This window comes from Canis lupus, chromosome 12 (genome assembly GCF_003254725.2).
Source record: "Canis lupus dingo isolate Sandy chromosome 12, ASM325472v2, whole genome shotgun sequence".
Classification (NCBI taxonomy): domain Eukaryota; kingdom Metazoa; phylum Chordata; class Mammalia; order Carnivora; family Canidae; genus Canis; species Canis lupus.
Genome location: NC_064254.1, coordinates 55,377,341 through 55,384,492, shown reverse-complemented (window position 1 = coordinate 55,384,492; position 7,152 = coordinate 55,377,341).

Here is a 7,152-nt window from a genome sequence, read left to right as displayed (position 1 = left end):
TGCTAGCCTCATTCATCTTGTCTTCAAGGTGGAATGGGATTCCTGAAACAAAAGGCTAAGAAGGGAGGAGGGGAGGTTTGCAGAAGAGAGGCGAAAGCTTACTTAGTTTAAAATCGAGCTTTGCTGAAGCATTACTGCAGCCATTTTGACTTTTGTTCAACTTCATGCTTTTACGCCATTTCAAGCTGAGTGTGGCAAATTGGCGCGATTGTATTGGCTGTTTGATATGTTTCAGAGAATGCCAAGTAAACATGTCTCTGATTGAACAAAGGGGGAAAAAGTAGCATGTAGAGATTGCTGGATGGGAGGGGAAGACCTTGAAATGAGAAAAATCGGAGAGAGAAAAGAGAACGAGTCTTGTTTCAGCTTTGCTAGGTTGCATGCACGCCCATTCCAATGACCTAGAATCTATCTCTTGTGAATTTCAAAGTCGACAGGTGGAAATCACCCTTATACAAGGAGGTTAATTTTGACACTGTCACATTTCACCTTGAACAAATTCACCAGCCCTGTAAAATGCTTCATTTTTGGGAGAATATCATTCCTAAACATTCCTATCTTTTATCAAAACTTAGAAAATTTCAGTCTCCCTTTGTCTCCACGATACTATTTCTGAGTTTTTAAAGCTTATTAAATTTCCTTCAGAATCTTTCTTTGATCTCTGCATTCTGATGACAGCACTACATTGAAGTGCTAGCTATTCAGTAATAGCTAGTAACTTCTGTACTTTCTAAAAAGCAGCCCTCCACCCCCCATGATAGTAGCAACTCTCCCATCAAAGATCACGGCTTTATGTTCCCCACAGCCCTCTGTGGTGTTTCTCCAAGCCCAGTAGGAACCTAAGACTCTCATCATTCTGTGCCATCTCCCTTTCCTGCTCTGGAGTTCTTAATATCTATAACTCTTGCTTTTCTAGATGGTTTTGCCTCTTGTTTCTGCATATGTATCCAATTTCTATTTCTGAACATATTTTTATATTTTATTTTTTTTAAAGATTTTATTTATCCATTCATGAGAGACACACAGAGAGAGGCACAGAGACACAGGCAGAGGGAGAAACAGGCTCCATTCAGGGAGCCCAATGTGGGACTCGTTCCTGGGTCTCCAGGATCATGCCCTGGGCTGAAGATGGTGCTAAACCGCTGAGCCACCCGGGCTGCCTTGAATATATTTGTAAACTGGACTTATAGTTGGTATTGTTACCTGAACCAGCACCCTTAGGGGCCCACTGAAGACCAGCATGCCCTCTGCTATTCATCAGGTCTCTACCAAACCTGGTCTTTCCTCCTACTTTAAATTCCCTTGGTTTTATTTAGGCTTCCTTACTCTGGTGGCAGCAGTTATGTCACTTCTTGCCAACCTTTTCTTCTGGAATATAGCTGAGAAGCAGGATGATGGGGAAGCCAGGGCTAGATCATCAGTATTTTAAAGCCTGTACACCACAGCTCTGCGTGAACTGAATTAAGCTTGGCCTGGCCCTAGGAACAAATGGCATGTCCATCATGTCTGCAGCCATTCTTCCAGTCTCTATCCCTGCCAATACTAGATGACTTTTTACACATACACCTCATAGTCTTCTCTCAGTACAAGAGCTTTACTCTCTTCATGTGGGACTTTGTCTCCAAGAAATCCACCTCTGCAAGTTGACACTGCTGAGTGATCGAGACTCCCAAATCTCTGCTATGTACCTGGGTCTGCCTGTTAAATACAGCCCAATAAAATTGCCATTTTTGTAAGTCCAAAGTTGTCAAATTGGTTTCATTTTATGATTCAACAGAGTATATGTGCTGTTTGTAAAGATAAGTGTGTGACTCTTTGTGGGAGCTCTAAGAGCTTTTCTGTCTAGAAAAAGAATGGTTGAAAGGAGATGAGTGGCTTCTGTGTCCTCTGAAACCCACTTTGGTTCTGACTTGAGCTTCAAAAGCAGGCAAGGGACAGTGAGTCTCTTTAAAAAAACTTAGCATTAATATTGGAACATGTTATGGCTTCAGAAACATTGCTATGTGACCCTGCTCTGACAATCTAGAAGAAGATTAGTAGATTTAGGTACACAAATATTGGAAACTGCTGGTGACCAAAATAAGCAAACCTGGGAAATATATTTATATATATTATTAATTTATAAAGAGAATACATGAGTCAATAATAAAAAAACATAATTGCCTAATGGCCCATAAGCACCTAAAATTATTTAATTTGTTCAGTAATCCAAGAAACATTAAAACCAAACAATTTTTTCCCTTGCCTTTATTTTGGGTTCTTTTTTTTTTTTTTTTTTTAATTTTTATTTATTTATGATAGTCACACAGAGAGAGAGAGAGAGAGAGAGAGAGAGAGAGAGGGGCAGAGACATAGGCAGAGGGAGAAGCAGGCTCCATGCACCGGGAGCCCGATGTGGGATTCGATCTTGGGTCTCCAGGATCGAGCCCTGGGCCAAAGGCAGGCGCTAAACCGCTGCGCCACCCAGGGATCCCTATTTTGGGTTCTTTTCTTTTTTTCATCCTTATTGGAGTATAAATGACATACAATAAACTGTATGTATTTGGAGTATACAATGGATGAATTTTGACATATGTATGTAACTGAAACAACATTATAATTGAGCAAAGGAACCTATCTGTTATCCCCAAAGTCTCCCCTTTGCAATTTCTCCTTAAACTTTTACAAACCAAACCAATGTGAAAAAAATTAAAAATATCGATAAGAAATAGTATTGGTGAAAGTGTCAGGAAACAGGCTATTTCATACACTGTCAGTGAGACTATACATTGATATGACCTTTTGGAGAAAAATCTGGAAATATTTAACAAAAACTTTTAAATTATATATTTTAAATACATCCCCTTTGACCCAGCAAGTCCAATGTAGGAATTTATGAAGTAAAGTGCATCAAAATATAATAATGTTTACTTCTGGTAATATTTCTTACAGTAGCAAAAAGAAATGTGGAAAATAATTGTGCTTTAAAAATGGATTGGTTAAATAAATGAGGGAAAATATATATGCAGTGAAAATATATACATTAAAGAAGGTAGAATTTATGAATAGACTCCAAAGCATTTTAATAATATAATAAGTAAATGAAACAGAATGAAGGACATTGCTTACAAAGAATTTAGTTTTTGTAAGAAAATTTTTATGGATGGGAAAATGAAATGTCTGAAAGATATAAAAGAAACCATTAGTGATTATTTCTAGGTGGAGATATGAAGGATGACTCTATTTTTATTCTTTAGAAATAGAACTTCTGTATTGCATGAACATTTAAAATTTTGAACTTTACTTTATTTGAAAAGTGATAAAGCTATTTTTGTTTCAAATGAGAAAATCTTAAAAGTCAGCCTAGGGATGTGAGAGAATCATTATAATCTATGAACTGTTATTTTGGAATATTTGCATGGATTTACATTCTTTTTGATTTCATTACTTAATAGTTCTGTTGGTGAATAACGTGGTGTTGGTGGATTATTTTTTTCTCAAGACACAGATCTAATTAAAAAGTTACCCACAACACAGCTTATTGCAAGCAGCCCATTTAGGCTAGGCAATTACACAATTAAAGTGATTAGTTGCAATTATACTTAAATTTCCAATTTAAGGATTAATTTCTATGTAATGTGTAGTGCCAGTACATACTAATGTTTAACTTTTAAAAACTCAACTGAAGAACCTTCTCTTTACTATTACCTGCCACTTACTATATATTTACAGTAGTCTGGAATCTATGATACCTAAATTCTATCAATGAATTAAGTACATTTAAGTTGAACTTACCATTCTTCTAAATGGAAAAATACAGCATTATCCTTCTGTTACTTTCTGTGTCAATGAAATGCTGAAACAAACCATTTGTCTTTCCTGTCGGAGCTGTTATGAAAATAGCTGCTAAAGAAGTTTGTATGATTTCAAAATTCAGTGATCTACTCATTTTTCTTCCCATCTTTAAGTTAAAAACAGAGATAAAATATTGCCTTGCTTTTATTCAATTTTTTAAATATTTAATTTTTTTTGTTTGTTTAAAGATTTATTTATTTATTCATGAGAGACACAGAGAGAGAGACAGAGACACAGGCAGAGAGAGAAGCAGGCTCACCGTGGGAAGCCTGATGTGGGACTCAATTCTGGGATATGGGATCACACCCTGAGCCAAAGGTAGACACTCAACCACTGAGACACCCAGGCGTCCCAAGGTTTATTTATTTATTTGAGAGAGAGAATCTCAAGCAAACTCCTTCTGTCCCCTGCCCAAGCAGAGCATATAGCCAGATGTAGGGGCTCAATCTCTCAACCCTGAGATCACCATTTGAGCTGAAAGCAAGAGTTGTATGCTAACCAGCTGTCACCACCCAGGTCCCCCTTGCCTTGCTTTTTAAAAAGATTTCTTCGTAGAGAATACATACACATTGGATTTTTTTTTAAACTGTTATTAAGTCATCCTTTTTTTTCTTTGGCCGAGGTGGACAGCAGAAGATATACTGTAAGAATATGTTGCAAACTTTAAACGGGTGTGATCAGAACTAGTAGTAGACCAATCAGTAATGGTACTCTCCTTAGTGATGAGTATGCTGAGCTGGCAGGAGCCTCAAGAGGGTGTGGCCACTTGTTAAAATTGTGTTCCCAATCTGCTGGTGATGTAAAAGGACATTAGAGCCTTCAGGTAATTGTATTATGATGTGACTTTGGGAAGCATCAATCATGGCAGGTTAACTAGTAATGATTTCTATACCTGCTATTCGGGTATAGAAAGCTAGTTGAAGGGAAGGACTGGCTATTTTTTTGTTATCCCCAGCACCTGGTGGAGTACCCATGTATTAATACCCATGTATTATAAACAAAATTGGTCGGGTAAAGAATGAAAGAATTTGGCAAAATCATAATTAGTAATTTGAGTCTTCTGTTTATGCTAAGTAATTCCTTGAACTCTTCCTGAAGACTTAAAAGCAGTCAAATCTGAAGTTCAGAAAACAAAGGAACACTTTGTTTGACATCATTAAAGAAATTAGATGAATAACAGCATTTTCCGGGTAATGAAAGTTTTCCTCTTTGAGGTTTGACTATTTTGGTGGAAATATTTCTAAGATCTAGGCCACACTTCCTTACTTTAGTAAAAATATTTTTGAAGAATTAAAATTTTTTTAATTTGGAAGTTGCCATTTTAAATCCATTATTGTATTGTGCCTTTTAGGTCTTATACTTATAAGTAATAATTCCTATTCTTCATTTGAGTCTCAGTTTGTACTTATTCACTTCTGGAAGCCTTCCTTAACACCCCAAATGTGGGTCTCTGACAACATCTGTATCATTTATACTTTTCATGTCATAACTCACCCTTCTTAATTATAATCCTCTGCTTTAATGATTTTTCTAATATTTTATAGTCTCCATCATTGGAGGGATCTTTATGGCCTTATTTACATGGAACATGGCTGGTATGTAATAGGCAGTAGGTAAATGTAGTGGATCTGAATACTACCACATTTAGTGTAAGAATGTCACATTTCATTATTTTTAGCAATAAGATAACTCTGCTTTGAGTTACTTTCTTCCCATTTCTGGATGACAAGACATCCAATCTGAGTCACAAATGGAGTTTCCTCCCTTTATCTCTGGTCATGCAATAATAATAAGAATCTTAACTTCAGGGATCCCTGGGTGGCGCAGCGGTTTAGCGCCTGCCTTTGGCCTAGGGCGCGATCCTGGAGACCCGGGATCGAATCCCACACCGGGCTCCCGGTGCATGGAGCCTGCTTCTCCCTCTGCCTATGTCTCTGCCTCTCTCTCTGTGTGTGACTATCATAAATAAATTAAAAAAAAAAAAAAGAATCTTAACTTTATGCAAAACATTAGGAAAGAGCACAGTTGTCTCCAGTCTCCCCTGGTCATCTTGAATATACACATTTTCCAAGCTCTCAAAATACTTCAGAATACTTCTTTGCCAAACTTGGGCATGAATTTCTTTGTGAAATTTCATGCCCAACTCTCCTAGATGTACTATGCAGCCCCCTCACCCCAATTCCTTCACCTTCTTAGGAAAAGTAAAAAAATGCTAAATAAGCCTTTTGCTAGTCTCACAATTTAAGAAAGTTGCCTCAACGACCCGTGAAAGGGCACCTGGGTGGCTCAGTGGTTGTGTATCTGCCTTTGGCTCAGGTCATGATCCCAGAGTCCTGAAACTGAGTCCTGCATCAAGCTCCTTGTGGGGAGCCCGCTTCTCCCTCTGCCTCCTCTCTCTCATGAATAAATAAATAAAACCTTTTTTTTTTTTTTAAATAAAAGCACCCAGTGAAAACCATCCTTCAGAAATGCAATCATCAAGGAAATAACACCCTATCTCACATTCTCCTGGAAGATTATGAGCCAAACTTCAGCTGTCACCTGACTCCAAATTGCAAACCCCACTTCCAGCCATAAAGATATGAGAAAATTAGCAATTTTACCTTGAAAACATGGATGTCATGGGCTGTATCTACTTACTTATATAAAAGGGTACAATTTTTTTTTTCTATCTTTGCGATCTCTTTAGCAGATTGCCTGTGATGATATCACATGCAGGTTAAAGTTTATTCAGTAATAAAGTTATTTTCTTTTTCTTCTATCTTTGTAGAGAGGCGTTCTGAGTTGGGAAGAGATTTTGCTTTTAATTATATTTTCCCAACACTTGGAACACTCTACAGTCTCTGATTCCAGCTATATGTGAGATACTCCAACAATCAATCCTTTGCCCAGTCTCAGAGTAAATGAGTACATTACCCTCCTTCCTGTTGGCACCTGCAAACTTCGGAGTTTTGCCATGTAGCATAAAAGCCCCTGGTCAGATGAGCATTGCAAAGGCTTGAATAGGAAGTGATGAAGACATTTGATTTTGAGAACAAAATTCATATCCATGTGACATTAAGAAGAGAGTGGAAGAAAGTGGAGTTTGTGTTGAGAATTACTCTTTTAAGGACAAATAAAAATTAAAAATAAGGGATGCCTGGGTGGCTCAGCAGTTGAGTGTCTGCCTTTGGCTCCGGACGTGATCCTGGAATCCTGAGATTGGATCCCATATCGGGCTCCCTGCATGGAGCCTGCTTCTCTCTGTGTGTCTCTGCCTCTCAATCTACGTCTCTCATGAATGAATAAAGTCTTTAAAAAAAGAAAAAATAAATAAAA